Source organism: Sinohyriopsis cumingii, unplaced genomic scaffold (assembly GCF_028554795.1).
Source record: "Sinohyriopsis cumingii isolate HCF-2022 unplaced genomic scaffold, ASM2855479v2 utg001527l, whole genome shotgun sequence".
Classification (NCBI taxonomy): Eukaryota; Metazoa; Mollusca; class Bivalvia; order Unionida; family Unionidae; genus Sinohyriopsis; species Sinohyriopsis cumingii.
The window spans coordinates 885,515-906,461 of NW_028316012.1; the positions used below are offsets into that span (position 1 = coordinate 885,515).

Below are 20,947 nucleotides of genomic sequence, written 5' to 3' on the forward strand. Positions count from 1 at the left end.
TGTGTTTTGGGTATTATTTGTTTGTTTGTTTGTTTTGTTCCTATTATGCGTTAGTGATTTTATTAACCTTTTCTGATTCTGATCTGTTAATCTGTAACAAAGTTAAGAAAAGAAGAGAGTAAATTTATTTTAACTGTTTTACAAACAAATCGTAATTTTGAATGACAGTTTAGAACAAATAAGAATGCATTATGTTCGTCAGAGTTATGGTGTAGAAAAGAGCAGGACTGGTTGATTATATTTATACTACGTGGGTAATGCATTTTCTTAATTAAAAGATATATACAATTAAATTTTGTCGGGAGGTATAATTTTCTGCATGTATTCATGGAAACAACAACACAAAAACTGCTATCCTTAATGACAACAGCCAACCTTAAAATAATACATATTTTACACACAAACACTAACTGAAAAGAAAACAAAGTAGATATAAATAAATATTATTGGTTTCTACACATTCATTTGGGACACATACATACATACATACATACATACATACATACATACATGCATGCATGCATGCATGCATGCATGCATGCATGCATCCATCCATCCATACATACATACATACATACATACCGCTCAGGTGCCTAGTGGTTAGAGCGTCCGTCTTGGAGGTCGTGGGTTCGATCCCCGGCCGATTCATACAGAAGACTTATAAAAATGGTACTAACAGGCGCTCAGCATTAAGAGGCTAGTGTTAGGACTGGTCGGCCCCAGTGTCAGGATAATGTGACAGGGAGGGACATCATGCTACATGTCTGCGGCATGATGCCCCAGTGCTAGGCATCACTATAAACTGCGACACTGCATACATCATAGCGATATGACTGAACTTTTTTTTAAAGCTACGTTAAAAAATCTAAGTCACACACACACACATACATACATATATACACACAAATACATATATAATATGCACATAGGAGAGTTTTACTACACAAAGATTGGAAAACAATATAAACAGATGACAAAGAAATGAAATGTACAAAATTATTTCTGTACACGCTCACATAGTATAGCATAATATATGAAGACATTACATAGTGAGGGAAGTCATATATTTTTTTAATTGCATATATGTCGCGATTTACTACGTGTTACTAAGCTTCTCTCGGTGCTTTGTCCGAAAAGAGTATGGCGCCAGCCGGGCACAATGATGTTATGGTCTATTTTTAGCACAAGGTAGATTTAAGTACAAGCGCTTGATAAATAAATACTGGTCATTCAATCGTAATAGAAATAACACAATAAGAGTTTGTTTCTTTTTAACAGCCGAACAAAATCAATTCACAAATTCTAAGATCGATTATATTGAAACATTCAGTACTTTGAATGTATCATCACTTTGGTCGTCTTTCCTTTCTTGGGTACAGGTGTGTTTCTCCAAGAAGGTTCAGGCATGTTCATCAAACCAGGTATAGGAGTACTGCATATACACCTCAGTTTATGTGGCAATTTAATGCATTCTCCACCTGGATCTCTACACGTTCCTGATGAGCTCTTTCGGTCAATACAACGACCCAAACGGTATCTGCATGTAGGCCTTTCCGTCGCGGCAAAAATAAGACAAATTGATGAACAGAGAAGAGCAGCTTTCATAATTTGCAACACCATCGTGACTTGAGACCTAAAATGATAGAAGCTAGAAAATAGACATGTAAAACGATGAATGTATGTAACAAAAATTGATACCTAACACGCATAGTGCTATCAGTGCAAGACAAATTACGTTCTTGTGGTGGAGATGTGATCTTACGGCTGCCAATCAGATTCCACCAAGTTAGTTCTCATGTGGGATGATATTATCTTTGCACCAGTGGCTGTGTCATTGTCCCTGGCAACTGAGTGTAAGAGAGATAAGAATATAATATTACGACAAAAATAATCTAAATGCGAGTGATCATTTAGGTACCTCATATCCCATAATTCTTACGATCATTAAGATATAGGTCAAATAAATACGAATAAAAACGCTTGAGTCAATGAGAATATATAAATTGTCTGTATACGTATCATATATTGCAACTGCATGTCTATTTCAACACTAAAGAGGGGTCATTTCCCACGGTTTATGCTGTTCCGGTTTTCTTGCATGTCCTGGTTAAGTTCGTACTTCTAAGAGCAAACGTTTTGCAGATCGTATATACATATATACGAACGTAACAAGGGCAGGAAAGAAAACTTGAGAATGACCCCTCTTTGGTGCAGAAATCGACATGCAGTTGCAATTTATGATGCGTATACTGACAAAGTATGTATATATATATATATATATATATATATATATATATATATATATATATATATATATATATATATATATAGATATATATATATATATATATATATATATAAAGGACTCAAAGTACTTATTCAGTAAATCTATGCAAACACCATGATGTTACAAATTCAGTAACTTTATTTTTCTGAGTGCTTATGAACATGTGCTTTCAATAATGCTATAAAGAGTCAGGTACTAATTTCAATAATGAGTATTCCAAACTCTTAAAGAAAATTCAATCAATAGAACAATGTCTGTGGGTTTTTTCTTCTGTTACAACTAGGATAAACTCTCAAAAGACTTTTTTCCTTAAAAAATGACTTACCAATCCTGGCCGGCGAAACCCATATATACTCTATTTTATATTCACCCATTTCCAGGCTGGTTCCCATGTTTCCATATAATTTGTACCGGTTGTCCTAAAGATATCCTGAATATAAACATAATATTGGTATGAGCGAGTTAGATGACATATTGCAGCTCAATCTATGAAATAAATAAATTTAATCACATTTATGAGATTTTTAAACCACTTAATGCTCAAATCACAATAGTACGCATAGTTACACATATTACTTGTATCTAAATTTAGAAGGTCCATATGAATGCGTTGTTTGGTAGAGCAAACATTCTTCCCGTCACAAAACCTCGTTTTCGACAAAACTCTTTCCCGTCAACGCAATATAGTCTCTGTACAATACAGGAACAGTACAACGCCAACACAAATATGTATATTTACTGATGACAAAGCAGATCAGTCATGAATCATCTTTTCTTCTGAATCAAAATGGATATTCACAGCAAGCTATTGAATCAGTGCGACACTATTCTGACTTTAAACTATCCAAAAATATAACAGACAAGCATCCGGCAGGTATATATTTAAGCGGTCATCAGAGACTTTGCGGATGACATACTTGTCAAATGCGTAGTAATGTGATTGTATAACGAAAATGTTGTTGGGTGATACCATTAAATATATACAAGAACAAGAACAAAAAACAACAACAACAATTACAACAACAACAACTACTACTACTATAATAAGAAGAACTACAAAAACGATAGTTCATATAATTAGTTAAAAAGTACTGAATAAATTGTAGTAAAGATTTGCAATATTGACAAGACTTGACCTGGAGTTTGCTTAAGTTTAAAAGTTGCATATTTAGAGAATTAGTTATGAGTTTTTAGTTGTATAATCAGGGTGAGTTCGATATGTGTGCATTCTATATGGTTCATCCTGGGTTGAACTCTATAGTTTTAGAGAGCGTTTCAATCGAGGGTTCTAGACATGTTCGAAGATTCGACAGTAATTTCAAACAATTCAGGCTTATGTTCTAAGCGCATTGAGCAGTCATTTTCGATAGCTGTTAGCTTAGATCGTGTACAATTTCCACAAGTACAATATAAATCTAATGTTTAGCCACCGTACACGAAGGTAACATAGAAGTGGGCCAACATTCTCTCCACTGTGCATGCTGCAAATTTAAACACCAGCCACTCTCCCAGAATTAAATATATCGTACAGCGCCGCCACTGTTATCATTGGCGGTGAATTATATCCAATGGCTCGTTCTCGACTTGCTGGCTACGGCTGAGAAATAGTCTCTAGGTGATTCAAAAGAAGCCCAATCACAAGTATCAGTTTAGAAACAGATGGTTTCTCCAAAATCAGTTAACAGCCTTCGTAGATATAATAGATGATGATTTAATTTTATTGCTTAACATATGTTTAAATTTTGAATCGTTTACTTACAGTAAGTATAACAAAAATAAAAATTCAAAGTTCAATCAAAGTGAATGACAAATCTGGAGGATATTCACGGAAAAGGTAAAATGATCAGGAGGAATCTATCCATACATAGGATTGTGGTGATGTTATTTTTTATTGCTACATAATGGACATGATTACAAGAATCTCTAATTGCGCCAACCATCCAGCCTGGACATGGGCTTGAAATGCTTTAGTAGAATCTACAATCAATGACTAAACGTTGATGTGGCTACCAAACTTTGAAGTGGCTACCAAACTTTGATCTGGTTACCAAACTTAAACCAGTGTTTCTTGAAAATAAAGGTTGCATATCAAAGATTCCATTAAGAAAAATGTGTCTCAAAAGTAAAGCACGAAGTTTCAAGTAAAATAAGCATTATTACCTAATCAACCATACATTAGATATTTATGAAAATGAATCAACGCAACAATTATACTAAACAATCCCTAGTAGCAGAGATGATGAAATGTAGAAGTTAATTGTAACGGGTTGTTCCTGTGCCAATGCCATCCGATTACACCTTGACCGATGTTGCGAATGTTTACAGACATTACACTAAACTATACCGATTGCACATGCATACATTTCTGCCTTAATTTTAATATTATATCACTGAATGTAGTGGGGAGACATTTTTCAATTTAAATTAGCACATATTTCAAACAAATGTTTGCTTGTATGAATTTGATGATTAGAATCCATTATTAGGAAACACTAGTTTAAACAGTGGAATTGAAGAGCAATCCTACGCATGCGAGTTGGACACCGAAAATGGAAAACATTAACATATATGATTGGTGGAAAGAGAGAGAGAGAGTATGTTACCAGTTTCGGTGTCAGTGCATTGTAAGCTGCTATCTGTGAGAGACTGCAATTGCAGATTCAAAACAGCAGTATTAAAAAAAACTACTGTGGTAATCATATATTTCATTGTCCGTGGCATTTGAAACTGTAATGGTAACGTTCTGACTCAGACTCGTATCTCAGTTTTCTCATGGATGTTTAACCTTCATTAACAGCTCGTAGCGAGGGGGGATATATATATTTAGTTTTTTAATGCGAATTTTTTGTTTCCATCTGTATTAATTTTACTCAAAAACAGACAAACAATTTCGTTACGCCCCGGACTAAACTGATTATCCAATTCATGTATGTACATTTTTTTTTCATGTAAATATAAAATAAGGGAATTTATGATGCCTGTCAACCATCAACGTTGTGAAAACTTGAACAGTAACATCACAGTGATGCATGAACTGTAGATCAATTCCAAAACGTGTATTAGAAATAAAACGAATTCAGGCATCAAATATCTATTAACTTAAGCTGTGAAAACAGAACCATGCTTTCCAGAAATTAAAGTTTAAGGAGGGACGGCATATATATTAAAATGCCTTCTCACAGTGCCCCCCCCACCCCCGCTCCTCAGGTAAAGATCACAAGAATTGTTATAGAATTCAACACAGCAGTGTTCATCGGAAATTTAGAGCACAATTTTTTTAGAAGGATATTACTTTCCCACATATCTACAATATAATAGTACAGTAAAAAACTATACATACATACATACATACATACATACATACATACATACATACATACATGAATGCATGCAAACATACATACATACGTTTATGTTATGAGAAAATACGAAATTAAGTAGGTCATGCAAGCAAACTGGAACAGCCTAAAGCCTTAAGAAGAAAATGCGCCGTAGAAAACAATTGATGAGGTTACAGTAATGCAGTTGCTATACACGAAATGTATATAAAACTTTGAAATAAATTGGCTATGAATAAAATGATGGATATGACTGAGTTAGATAATGAATTTCATCTCAATATTTTAAATGAAAGACTATATTCTCATTTATGAGGTTTTTTTTTTTAAAAACATTTTAGGGCTAAAATCATTCATGTCAGCCTCGTCAAAGTAATTACTGGTATTTTAACTCAGAATGTTCTTGATCTTGCTTTGATAGTAGCATAGCACACAGTCTCCACATTCAATTCCATATAATTTATCGAGGTCAACGCTTACAGCTTCATCAGTTGCATGTCCCTATCGGTTAAAGCGTCCACCTTGGACGCGGGAGGTCGCGGATTCAAACCCTGGCCGATTCATCTCAAAGACTTATAAAAATGGTAATAGCAGCTGCCACGTAGGCCCTCAGCTATAAGAATGTAGTGTTAGGACTGGTGGGCCTGGTGTCAGACGAATGTAGTGTTGGGACTGGTGGGCCTGGTGTCAGACGAATGTAGTGTTAGGACTGGTGGGCCTGGCGTCAGGATAATGTGACTAAGTAGAACATCATGCTACATGTCTGCAGTATGATGACCCAGGGTTAGACATCGTTATCAGCTGCCACACTGCACACTGGAGAGATATCACCGACAAATTGTGAAAGCTACATTATAAGTCCAAATCACATTCACACTCACACAAACAGACACATATGTTGTATTTTTTGTCTATTGAGCATTTCCATCAAACGCAATTGATCGGTTCAGAAGTGTTATTGTTGATATATTCTCTAACAATTCCTCATCCTCTAATTATTCCGAAGCCTTCCAAAAATTGAAAACTCGAAAAGAAAAGTCACGTTTAAAATTCACATCCAACAACTCGGAAAGTTACAACCAACTGTTTTCACTATCAGAACTTATGGAGGCTTTAAACAAGGCCTATGATATATCCGCTGGGCCTAACGAAATACATTACCAGTTTTTAAAACATCTTCCAGTATCATCTTTAACATCTCTTTTGAATCTCTTCAATGATTTATGGATTACTGGTAATCTACCTAAGATATGGAAAGAAACAACAGTAATACCAGTTCCCAAACCAGGTAAAGATAGCGAAGATCCTACCAACTATCGACCTATTGCACTCACAGGCTGCATGTGCAAAACAATGGAACGAATGCTCAATTCTCGGCTTGTCTGGTACCTGGAAACTAACAATTTAATATCTCCTTTCAAAAGTGGTTTTCGTTATCGACGGAGCACCAACGATCATCTGCTTAGACTAGAAACATTCATTCACGATGCACTTATGAAGAAGGAACATTTAGTAGCAGCTTTCTTTGATTTAGAAAAGGCCTATAACATAACATGGAAGTACGGGATACCAAAAGACCTGCACGATATGGGTCTAAAGGGCCGTCTGCCCTCTTTCATATCCAACTTCCTCTCAGACAGAGAATTCAAGGCACGAGTGGGCTCTACTCTCTCAGATTAGCACGAGCAAGAGATGGGTGTGCCCCAGGGCAGTATTTTATCTGTGACACTTTTCAATATCAAAATTAATAACATCACCAAGTGTTGGACTCCTGGTGTGGATTGCTCACTATATGTTGATGATTTTCTCATATGTTATCGGTCAAAGCACATGCATACAATTGAAAGACAACTACAACAAAATATAAACAAGATTCATAACTGGGCTAGTACGAACGGCTTCAAATTCTCAAAATCAAAAACGGTATGCATGCATTTCTGTCAGTTACGACGACACCACGAAGAACCTCTCCTCATGCTGGACGGAACACCTATTCCAGTTGTTGAGGAAACAAAATGTTTAGGTATTATCTTTGACAGAAGACTGACTTTTATTCCACACCTAAAGAACTTGAAAGCTAAATGCTCAAAAGCACTTGACCTACTTAAAGTAGTAGCGCACACTGACTGGGGTGCTGATAGAAAAGTCATACTCAATTTATATAGAACGTTTATACGGTCCAAACTGGACTATGGTTGCGTTGTGTATGGTTCAGCCAGAAAATCATATTTGAAAATGCTTGACCCAATTCATCAGCAGGGAGTAAGACTGGCTCTGGGAGCATTTAAAACATCCCCTTGTGAAAGCCTACTAGCTGAAGTGAATGAACCACCGTTATCGCATCCTAGAGAAATGCTTTCCGCACAGTATGCTCTCAAATTAAAATCAAATCCACTGAATCCTGCTTTTTACGCTGTCTTTCAACCCAAATACAAAACCTTATATGAAAATAAACCAAACACCATACCTTCCTTTGGCATTAGAATATCATCCAGCCTTGACAGTACAAAAATTGAACTTTCTACAATTCATAAAACGTCCATCTCCGAAACACCACCCTGGCAACTTAAACAACCAAAAGTACTTTTTTCGCTACACGATGGAAAAAAATCTGAGACAAACCCTTCCGTCTTCCACAACTGTTATCAAGAACTCCTCACCGAATTTAAAAACTACACAAGAATTTATACCGACGGCTCAAAGGATGAGGAAAAGGCTGCTGCAGCCTTCTTTTGTGGAAATCACACAACGCAAGTTCGCTTACCAAATGGAACATCATTTTTTTCAGCCGAAATCAGAGCAATAGACCTTGCTCTGCAACATATAACAGACAAACGTATTTTAAAAAGCATTATCGTATCTGACTCACTATCAGTACTTCAGTCGATGCATAATAGAAAACTGAAGAATCCTTTATTGAAAAACATACTCGTCAAAAATACCGAAATGAGTGTCTCCCACGAGATAATATATTGCTGGTTACCTAGCCATATTGGTATCAAAGGTAACGAAAATGCTGATCGCGCTGCTAAAATGGCCGTTACTTTAGAACCATCTGATTTTAAAATACCGTATACTGATTTTAAACCTTGTATCAGAAAGTTCTTTCGTCAGAAGTGGCAGGCATCATAGAATGATGCTGTAAATAACAAACTTCATGCAATCAAGCCAACTCTAGGAGAATGGACTCCTTCCTACAGAACCATTCGTAGGGAGGAGATAGTCATTGCAAGAATCCGAATTGGTCATACTCATATCACCCACTCCCACATACTAAAAGGTGAAGACCCACCAGAGTGCGTTTCTTGTAATGAACCATTCACTGTCAAGCATTTTATTGTAGAGTGTTTTGACCTGCAACCTACGCGCGATCGTTATTACATTGTGCATGACATGAAAGAACTTTTTGATACTATAAACATCACTCGTATTGCAGAGTTCCTGAAAGCCGTAAATATTTACTCTAAACTCTGACTTTTATGCTATCACCTTGTGCAGCTTATGCAATATATATACCGTCCCTTTTTGATACCTTTTCATCATTTTTCACCAACATACAACATTTACATCCCCCGTTGATCGGGAAGCTTCATTTTTCACCGTTACCATCTTACCGTTTTTAATTTCAACCAATTCTTCTTTTATATCGCTAGTCGATATAGGACCTTCATAATTTTTAAAATAATGTACAAATTACATTTTGTTTGGCGCTAAATTGCCTAACACTGCTGATGCGCCGTTAAGAAAATCAGTCAGTCAATCAATCAATGGTTTGCTCATCATAAGAAATAAAATATCGGTATTTAAAGGTGCATTTTTATGTTTCAAACACAATCCGTTATCGTGAATTTTTGAATCATTTCTTTATCGCAAAAATACTTTCATATTCTTAATATTTATAAATGCCAAACATAACTTCACCAGATAAAGTACAGTATTCAAAAGTAATAAAACTGATGCAATTGACCTTTTTCAGTTAGATGAATATGAAATTGATCAAGTGAAGCCTCTGACGGCATCCATTGGTTGCCAAGTAAACAAAACAATAAAACAGCGTGCTAAGAAATGCCAGATTTATTTTAAGGCGCCAAAATCAAGGACTCGACCTGCAGTGAAGATGATAAGCACAGGTACTCAAATACTTTCAGATTATCACATTTGGTTGTGACTTTCTCCAGGCAGAAGTTAAAAACAGAAAAGCATAGCCACTTGGAAATAGCATGACGTAAGCCAAATCTGATTGCAGGATGACCATAAACAATGTCCATATATACTGTTCCATATTTATTAGTAAGTTAAACTTAAATGTAAGCTTTGTTGTTAAACAAGTACTATTTTAAAGACTTTTGATGCACATGATTGGCTTTTTCTTTTGTCAAGTACTTTGTAGTATACAAGGAAATTGAAAATTAAGTTGAATACCTCAGAATTATCTTTGTAATGGAAACACAATATTTAAAAGCCCAATGTATATGAAAGTACATTTGAAACAAACGTGTAACATAAATGTAAAATTGTTCTGCTTTTATAAACTATTTTCATTCATCTAGGAGTGCAGGCCGATTTGCCGATAATAGACTAGTGATGAGGTATGCATTCCAGGTAGTCCGTCCCAATTATTTTGAGTGTGATACAAGACTAAAAACTAAAAGGATTTTCCAACAAATTGCATCACCCAGCATATTTGAGGAACCACTTACGTCACCAGTGAAAGATAACTTGTCAGACAGTGACTATGAGTCACCAACAGATGAGGATAACATAATTGATGAACAGGAAGACATAACATAGCCATGTAAATATATTGTGTGCCTATCGGCTGCATTTACTTGCGTAATTATGCAGACAGATGCCTAGGTAGCTGATACACCCTTCTGCCCTTTACTGTAACGTTAAGATAAACTTTCGCAACCTTCCTAAGGTGCAAGCTATGAAATGCTTATTGAAGGATATGGAAGATAAGACGATAATGGACTTAAACGTACGGTATGTGTATGCTAAATTGAAGAAAATCATGCTATGCAAGTTACAAGGCCGTTGTATCGGACAATACTTGTATATCACATGTAGTATGCTTCTCCAAGGAATGGCTATTAAATGTACGGATCAAACTTATATTTTTCAGGAATGTTCCAGCTGAAGCGGAAACTACAGTTTTAGTCTTTGAATCAAACCTGATTGATTTATGTTCATGTTCTGCCAAGTACTATTCAAACACTAATGGCGAATTGGTTTATTTGAATGGATCTTTGGTGAAATCAAAACTATGATGTAAAAACTGCTTTTATTTGCGCCACTGGTTTAGCCATCCTTTCGTTGAAAGTAAACAAACTGGTCATTCGCTAATATCAGCAGAGTGATATTTTAGGTTCAATTCCTAAAAAATCAACATTTATTAAGCATCAGGAATTCTACCTGTATCCTGCTATTGGAATAGTTTGGCAGTTTTCAAAGAACCTATGTGCAAGAGATCACTGTTACACTTGAAGGAGATGGTAGAGCTGACACTCCTGGCCAGATATGGCAGATAAAGTATGCTAGACTTAGATAAGGGCATTGATGTGGATGTGGAACTTGTACATGTATAATATAATGTGTGAACACAATAATTAAAATTACATTTTAATCAAATTTTATATATGGGTTCTGATGATTGTATTATAATTTACAGTTTAAAATGTATCATGTACATTCTTAATTACACAGTGGTCTCAGTCTTATGGTCATTTGTTTACACATATCTCTTGTTTACTAGCTTGCCACAAAGTTACAGGTTTGAATCACATCATACAGTTTGTCAGTAGTTTGTGCATGGTTTGAGGTTTTGTACAAATACTACAGCTCCCTCCATAAATTAAACTGGCCAACACCGAACAACTGAAATTTTGTTAAAAGTGGCATTAAATTCCTAAAATTACATATGATTTAATATTGTGCCAACATTATGTTGCAGAGAAATGTGGTAAATAACAGCTGCCGCATAGGACAGGAAGCCTCTTGTAAGGAGTGTAGACCTTTTTAAGTACCATGGTATCCCATTCAATTCCTAATTTTACAGACATACATGTCCAAATAGTGAAATAGGTGAAGGCAAATATGACGGACACTCAACCTTGTTTCGATGTGTGGCATGTTGCTAAAGGTACTTACAACGCAGATCAAAATATTGTTGCATTGATATTCATTGTTAAAGTGCCTTTAAAAAACGAAGAAGAACCATTGTCAATCCAACAAGTGTTATTGTTTTAATTTGACACTCATAATCATAACCAATGTAGGTGGCTTAATTTAGAGTAGAAGGTTTAGACATTCATTATATAAATCTTCTTCATTCAGTTGGTCTATATATACAGGACTGAAAGAGGAACTCTTTGTCTTATTAAAAGAAAAGGACTGTTCATGTATAACTCCATGGGTAAAGAGTTTCGTCAAGCACCTGCATTGGACGAAGAATTAATATATACATACATACACACATATATATATATATATATATATATATATATATATATATATATATATATATATATATATATATATCATACAGTGGATAAGGATCAGGTAGGTCTGAGATAAAGTTAATAAGTGCTAGGTATAATATACAATAGGGAATAGTTGGCTCTCAGAGAGAGAATTTAAAGAAGAAAGCCAATCTGTTTGCAATATTTCAAAACACAACAGAATCAGCGAAAGTCAGCTGAGCACTAAATGCAGATGTTCGAAACACATGGTAAATTTAGCATCATATTTCCAATTAAAAAAAAAGACAATCTGCAGTTCTCTAGCGTCCGTCCTTATATTAACAATTGTGGAAGATCCATCTATTCGAAAACGGATGCACAAACTGCAGCACCCTTGCATACTTTAACAGTATATGTACATGAACGTCCGCTTATTATAATAATATACATGTTGAACTTAGTAGAACTGAGTAGTTTATTTGACAAGGTGGTGATAACCTGAAACAGCCTGGTCGGTTTGAGTCGATTGAATTACCTTTGCGATATAATTGTCCAAGGGATACATGTAAAAGTTTAATTTTTAACAATTTTGAAATAAAACGGCAGAATGTCTGGCTTTTTAACCCCAAATATAAGTTGAACAGCATATAGTGATTTAAACAGAACAACTACTGTTTGACGGAATCATAACAGCAAAACATGGCATGTGACTGACATTTGTTCCATAAGACTTGCTAACGTTATTGTTTGTTTCGATAATGCACCCATGACTGAATCCTGACACGAGCAGTCACATTGTTTGTGCACTATTGCAATAGTTAAATCGCTAATATAAAGTACCAGAACGGTCGGTTGCCATGCTAAGCCAAAAGAGTTATCAGATTTATTATTAATAGCGAATTGAGGGTCAAATGTAGAATCTTTTCAAGACATACTGAACACAAAGTACCAAAACGTTTGACCAACCACCACTTATATGCACCATCCCAATAAACCGTCGTGAAATTCCCCATCCCTCCCATCTGTATGAATCATTGTTGCACTCCACACGGATATACATAAAACACAGAACCGTGTTAATAAAGAAATATTTAATGACCTACCACTGACAACGTACCGCACTGTAAACATAAGCCGGAACTAGATAAGGCTGAACTAGAAGGAACCACTTCGTAAGAATGACATATATTCCACTCTCTTTCGAAGCCATGAATCATCAGAAGTCTGATGTAAAACCTGAAAACGGGTTGTAGGCCAAGTGCTTTGGAAAAGCTGCACATTAGTACAGAGTTTATTTTCCATTTAGTAAGAAAACATTTCGCAAATATCTCTGGTAATATCTCTATATTTGTGTGTGTGTGTGTGTGTGTGTGTGTGTGTGTCTTTCGTATCATTGTCTGAATTTGGTATACTTAGAATGAGTGAAATTAGAGAGCAGTCCTGGCAAACGGAATCCTGTATGCGGCAGGATTCCGTTTGCCAGGACTGCTCTGTAATTTCACTCATTCTAAGTATACAAAAAAGGAGAAAATATTTTACATTGCATTGCGTCAATTCATGTATTCATGTAGACCGTTTGCTCTTTTCATTTCTTCTGTCGTATTTGTCTTTGCGACCATAGTATGAGTTATTCTTTTGCATCAATACTTTCCACATTTTACAGTTGTTGTCTTGCGCCTATTTCTATATGTAATCATGATGTCAGCAGTCCCGGTAGCTTAGCTGGTACAGCGTCTGGGGTACGAAATCAGTCCAGGCCAGGCCAGCCCTTATGGGCTAGAGTCATCACGCCCAATTCCACTGCGTGATATAGCGAAAAATATTGCAAGTGCCGAAGGAAACTAATCAACCAACGTTTTTGTCTTATTAGCATTGTTGCATGGGTCATTGTCGTCTCCATCGCCGCCGTAAATGTCACCACAACCATCACATTTATCATCATCTTGTTTATAATCATCTATTACCTTAAGGTCGTTGTTATCTGACTTCGATACACTAACTCAAAATAATAAAGAAGGTCCTGTTTAAATTTAATGTATTAAATGTAGCATGCACGATATGTTTTATATAATCTCTACGCCAACAGAAAAGGAATTGTTCGGAAGTAGCATGATACCGCTGTCACTGACGGCCGCCATTAGAAAATTCCGTGATGCCACAAAGTATGTTTGTATTTACATTGGCACATGTACGTGGCAATGGATATTTTCGTAAATTTTCCCGTCAATTTGCGTAACCTAAGGCCTTGGTATGACATTTTCAGTTATTATTATTTAATAATTAAATATATACATACATACATACATATATATATATATATATATATATATATATATATATATATATATATATATATATATATATATATATATATATATATATATATATATATATATATATATATATATATATATATATATATATATATATATATATATATATATATATATATATATATATATATATATATATATATATATATATATATATATATATATGAGTGTGTGTGTGTGTGTGTGTGTGTCTGAATTATGTTTTGGGGGTTTGTGTTCTTCTTGAAATTGATGTGAGGCATGTTTACCGCCAAGTTGTTTTTCTTATAATATCTAGACAGTGAAATACCAATAGTCAGCTAGGAAGATGAGCTAGCCACCCATAGCAATAGACAAAGTGGGTTCAGGTCAAGTAGAATTTCTCTAATAGCATCTTATTTCGAATAGCATCAACCTGTTTAGTACACAATGTTTTGCAAAACTATCACCTAGTAAAGGTCTTGTGTTTGGCGCTGTGAGCGTCACATGTGCCCCAAATAATCTTCGGAAATAGAAAATGCAGGTATAAATGTATGGTAGGGATGCATAGACTTCAGATGCCCTGTCATTGATTTATGTGGTCAAGTGAATATTATTCTATAATATGTTTTAAGACAACTATACAAACATTTGGGTCCCTTTTCCACACTGAGCTATTTTATTTTATTGTTGACTTTTTTTTATAGCTGTCTGGTGAATGCGAAATTAAATTTGAGCATAAACACTGTTCCTTTCACCCTTAGGAAAATTGCCATTATTTATTGGCGCAGTTATCCACACATGGTATACGATTTTGCTTCTTTACATGTATGTATGCAAGAGCTGTGGTGTTAAAGCTTTGAGCTCAACTTCGTCCAAGATTGTATTCCACCTTTCCTTGAAATGACTGATATTAATCTAGATGAGATGTAAATTGATCTCTTGTGAGGCGCATATTATACATTATCATTATTTCTCTCTTCTTGTCAACCTGGTTTGAAGAAGAGTAAATTACGCATCGGAAACATACACATACGTTTGCCCAAAATAAAATCTTGTTTCTGTAAAATGCACCATTATCATTGCAATGCATATATACATATATTATGTGCATTCTGATTGGATACATTTCTTTTATCTGCATAGAGAGAGAGAGAGAGAAAGAGAGGGGGCGATATAGACTGGATGGGAATGTTGAAGAGAATGGAAGATATATATTGCGTGCCAGAAATAAATATATAACGTTAGAAATAACCAACATCCAATGCATGTTTGTGTTTTGTCTTTTTAACGTAGCTTTACCAAGTTTTAGTCATGTCTGCAGTGCAACAGTTTATAGTGATGTATATTACTGGGGCACAATGCCGCAGACATTTAGCAAATAACCCTATCCTGAGGCCGACCAGTTCTAACGTTAATCTCTTAATGTCAAGGGAGAAACGAGACAGCTGCTAGTGCAATTTATAAGTCATCAGTATGATATGGCCGGGGTTCGAACCCTCGACACCATCCTTGGCGGCCGCTCTAACCACTTAGGCCAGACAGAGGTAAACTCTAAATGCAGTCTTGTCAAGACTTCAATAAGACATCAGATTATGACCCGTTCGCAAATCGACGAGACAATAGTTAACCACTATATTCTCTTTCACTATTTATATCAATATTGTAAGTGTTGCTTTTGATTGCAGTAGTAGTAGTAATATGAATAGTTCGAGCGGTTTCTCTTTATCAATATTTTGCAGTAGTACACTAACGTCATTGATCTTTGCTGAACTTTCCACTGAGCAATAAATGCAGATGTTCAAAAGGCATAGTAAATTTAGCAATATATTTGCAGTTATTAAAAGACAGTCTACACTTCTCTAGCGTCCGTCCTTGTATTAACAACAATTGCGGAAGATCCATCTATTCGAGAACGGATGCACAAACTGCAGCGCCGAGGCCTACTTTAACAGTACATGTACATGAACGTCTGTTTATTATATTGATATACATGCTGAATTTAGTAGAACTTCGTATAAATGAGTAATCTATTTGACAAGGTGGTGATATCCTGAAACAGCCTGTTCGGTTTCGAGTCGATTGAATTACCTTTGCCATGTTACTGTCCAGGGGAAACGTGTAAAAGTTTCATTTTGAAATAGAACGGCAAAATATAAGTTGAATAGTATGTAGTGATTCAAACATAACAAATAATGTTTGATGGAATTATAACAGCAAAACCTGACTTGTGACTGATAGTTATTCCATAAAGATTTGCTAACGTTATTGTGTGCTTTAAAAATGGACCCATGACTGAATCCTGACACGAACAGTCACATTGTTTATGCTCATTTGGAATAGTTAAATCGCTCGTACTAAAATATAGTATTAATAGTAAACAATATAAAGTACCAGTAAGGTCGGTTGCCATGCTAAACGAAGAGAGTTGTCAGATTAATTCTTAATAGCGAATTGAGCGTGAAATATAGCATATGTTCAAGGCATACTGAACACAAAGTACCAAAATGTTTGACCAACCACCACTTACACGCACCATCCCAAGAAACCGAGATGAAATTCCCCACCCTTCCCACCTGTGTCAATCTATGTTGCACCCATCATGGATGGACATAAAACACATAGCCGTGTTAATAAAGAAATACTTAATGACCTACCACTGATAACGTACCGCACTGGAAACACAACCCGGAACTACATAAGGCTGAACTAGAAGGAACATGTTCGTAAGAATGACATATAATTAAATCTCTTTCGATGCCATGTCTGTTGTAAAACCTGAAAACGGGTTGTAGGTCAATTCTTTGTAATAGCTTTACAGCAGTACAGAGTTTATTTTCCATTTAGTAAGAAAACATTTCGCAGATATCTCCGGTAATATCTCTATCTTTTTGTGTATGTGTGTATCCGTTATTATTGTCATAATTTTGTATACTAAGAATAATTGATATTAGACATCAGTCCTGGGAAACGGAATTCTAGTTATTGATTTCAGAAAATGAATACCTGTATATTATTATTATTATTATTATTAGTAGTAGTAGTAGTAGTAGTAGTAGTATAAAAATCATGTGAAATGCGTCATCAGCCATCTAGCTGCGACATCATCAGCAAGGTGCAGAGTCTGCAGTCAACCGGGGAACTTTGTCAGCGGACGGTTGTTCACAATGTGTGACATGGTATGTAGAGCTCCACAGCATCAGGAAGATTAAGTAGCCTGGCCCCATTGGACATGGTCGACTGCACAACGACCCTGTCCTGTCTGAAAGTCGTTCAGCGTGGTCTACATATGACACGGAAGGTTCAATCCAGGACGGCAGACGGATGACTCCACTATGAGGGACTAGTTTACAACATCTGTTAAGGACAACTCGACACTCCATGACGAAAAAACTGTCATACCCGCCAGCAACGAACCTAACCAGATTTGGCATCTCGTAAGCCACCTGTGTAATTGTTCAAATCAATTCAGTCAAAAAGTTTGAAAAATGATTAATTCTAAAGTTGAAATTATTGTACAAAGTGTACAATCTTGATATACTAATTAAATACCAACCAGTAAAGTCGAAATGACTTATAAAACGTTTGTATCAGGCATAAGAACAGTAAGATAATGCAATTTTGATGGTGGTGCCAAAACAGGTCATATTTTGATTTAAACATAAAGATATTATCTCAAACGGTTTTCAGCAAAATGAAAGCCGTATACATTAAGCCAATGTAGCAATCTTTATTTTCTCTGGTGTTCTCTGAGACTGCTATAGTGGAACAGGCATCATCCCGAGAGTTGGTAGCTGGACCGGTATATAAGGGCTAAAATGGGATATTATCTAGGTGGTGTCACTTGACTTACGTCTCCCTTTTTAGCAGTCTGCCATGTTCTATACCTTCCCCGTTACACTCCCATGGTGGCACAACATTCATCACTTTAGCTAACGCTGTTCTCCACCTTTCATCTATCATGGTTCTGCTGGTGCGACTTAACACTGGCTGCCCTTCTTTCTGAGTGCTGCCTCGTGTTGTATGCTCCCTTCCGTCACTCTTTGTCAGCCCCGGTAAATTCTTATCAGCGGCCAGTAGTAATGGGTCCTAAAGCTTCTTTAGTCATATCTGTATTTTTGTGCTTGGACACATTCTATTGTCTGTGTTCGCGCTTTTCTTGCCTTTACCGAGTATGACCTTTAGAGCCCTCCTGGTAAGCCGGTCCTGCTCGCTCTCTGTCCACTGCCCGAATGAGCAATTGAATGGAATATTTTTAGTAATTGCGACATTGCGATATAAATATGCAGTTTTTCCTCTAGTCCAAATAGTTTTTTAGTTTCCTTTTTACTTAACGTACACTCATCCACATCCTTTCACACACACACACACACACACACACATACACACACACACACACACACGCACACACACACGCACACACACACTCACACACGTATCTGCCTTTAGCGTACATTTTATCTTATGCTTGCTCATAATTCCACTGTGTCATATTATAACTGCCAACTTGAAAGCAAAGTCACGACAGTTTAAACGCTAGAACTATCAATTGAAACCAGCAGAAAGGTAATCATGCTCGACCTGGCATAGACAATCAAAAGTATCAGTTCCTACTTTAGCTTCAGCCATTAGGAATGCCTGAATAGTAAGTACATAATTTATAATGTACAACGTACCTTAATCACCTATTTCAACCGCGTACGATACGTGTGATACAACGAAACGAACTGCGAAAGCTCAAGAGCTGGGAACAGGACAGAACAAGTAAGGCGTAGAGAACATTCGATTCAAAAATATCAAAAGGCTAGCTTGATTGGTGCATTATACAACATAAGCAAATTTGTCATACCCAAAAATAGTTGAGTGTCTTAGCCACGTATAGCATTATCTTAATTTATATATAGATGATTTTTTGTATTTATTATTATTTAACCATATCACTGAAATTGTATCTCTGTGACAGAACAATATTACCCATGCCAGATTTGGGCAGAGTTACATCCCTTGAGTGGTTGGAGTTATCATTGATGAACACAAACTGCAATATCAATCAAACATTCGAAAATATCATAAGTTTTATACACGAATCTAATCTAATTTTAAAAAAGCATATCAAGACCAGTCCAAAATAGTATAAAATCACTGTTTGCGAATTATGACGGCAGCCTAGGTCTCGTGGGTTCACATACTGATACAACCGTTCATATCCCGAATAATAAAAATCAATGAAGGACAAATAGTAAAATAGAGAAAACTCAATAGGGACCAACCAGATTTAATATCCTTGAATCCTCTTAGAAGGTTCGAGTAATTGACGAGGTTTATTATCTGGCTCAATAATAAAGCAGACCAATTAACCTCAAATAGAGCAGTAGTAAATCATATGTTACAATCCATGGTAACTAACCATAAACTTTTTAAAAAAAAAAACAATTTAAAAAAAAAATTAAAAAAATCAAGACCAGTCAAAATATTACAAAATCACTATTTGGGAATTATGATAGCCGGCTAGGTCTCGTGGGTTCATATACTGATACAGCCGTTCATATCCCGAATAATAAAAACCAATGAAGGACAAATAGGAAAATAAGAAAAACTAAATATGGACCAACCAGATTTTATATCCTTGAATCCTCTTAGAAAGTTCAAGAAATTGACGAGGTTTATTATCTGGCCGGCTAGGTCTCGTGGGTTGACAGACTGGCACAGCCGTTCATAGCCCCGAATAATACAAACCAACTAAGGACGAATCTAATCTAATTATAATTAAAAGAAATACAATTAAATCAAGTCCAGTAAAAAAATACTACTAAAATCACTGTTTGGGAATTCTGACGACCGGCTAGGTCTCGTGGGTTCACAGACTGACACAGCCGTTCATAGCCCTAATAATTAAAACCAATTAAGACCACAAAAACTTAAAATAGGAAAATAGGAATTAATTAAAACAGGACTACATACTAACATACAAACAACCATAAAACAATTTTTCTCTCCAAACCATTAAGATAAGGAATCATAATAAATAAGGAATTCAAGACGTAAAATTTAAAAAAAATATATTTAAAAATAATTAAAATAATTAAGTTAATTTACAAAAAAAAAATGCATTTTCTTATTATCTATAACTCCTTCATACCTTACTCTTTATCCATATTATAGTCTCTTGGCATGAAAATTAACACTTCTACGACCACAATCCAAATCCTGGTGACAGCCATCAATCAACAAATACCTAGAATTACCAACAGGACCCATAATCAGATTATATAAGGTGATCTTGAACCCAGACCATCAGGATCGTCCTCACTAAAACAGATCAGGAACAAAACGACCTCAAATTATCAATATATAAGGTGGTCTAAACTCCAAAGACTCTCAGATCCCGCAGCACAAGGCTGCAAAAGAAAAATAATCTCTCTGCTTAAGGAGGTATAACCCCAAATTAACACGTATAAGGTGGTCTAAAACCCAAAGACCATCAGATCCAGCAGCACAAAGCCGCAACGAAAAACAACACTAATTAGAATACTAAGACCCTGAAAACCAATACCAATCAAGGTCGTCTCA

General features: G+C 35.7%; 1 long non-coding RNA gene across 1 annotated transcript; it reads right to left on the reverse strand.

The window, feature by feature from the left end:
* Nucleotides 1-597: 597 nt before the first annotated feature.
* LOC149771997 (uncharacterized) lies at nt 598-13,151 on the reverse strand. The gene is made up of 3 exons (XR_016418057.1): nt 13,069-13,151; nt 2,613-2,717; nt 598-1,633 (listed from the first exon to the last, which is right to left on the reverse strand). It is a non-coding gene; the product is annotated as an uncharacterized LOC149771997 (long non-coding RNA).
* Between the last annotated feature and the right edge of the window lie 7,796 nt (nt 13,152-20,947).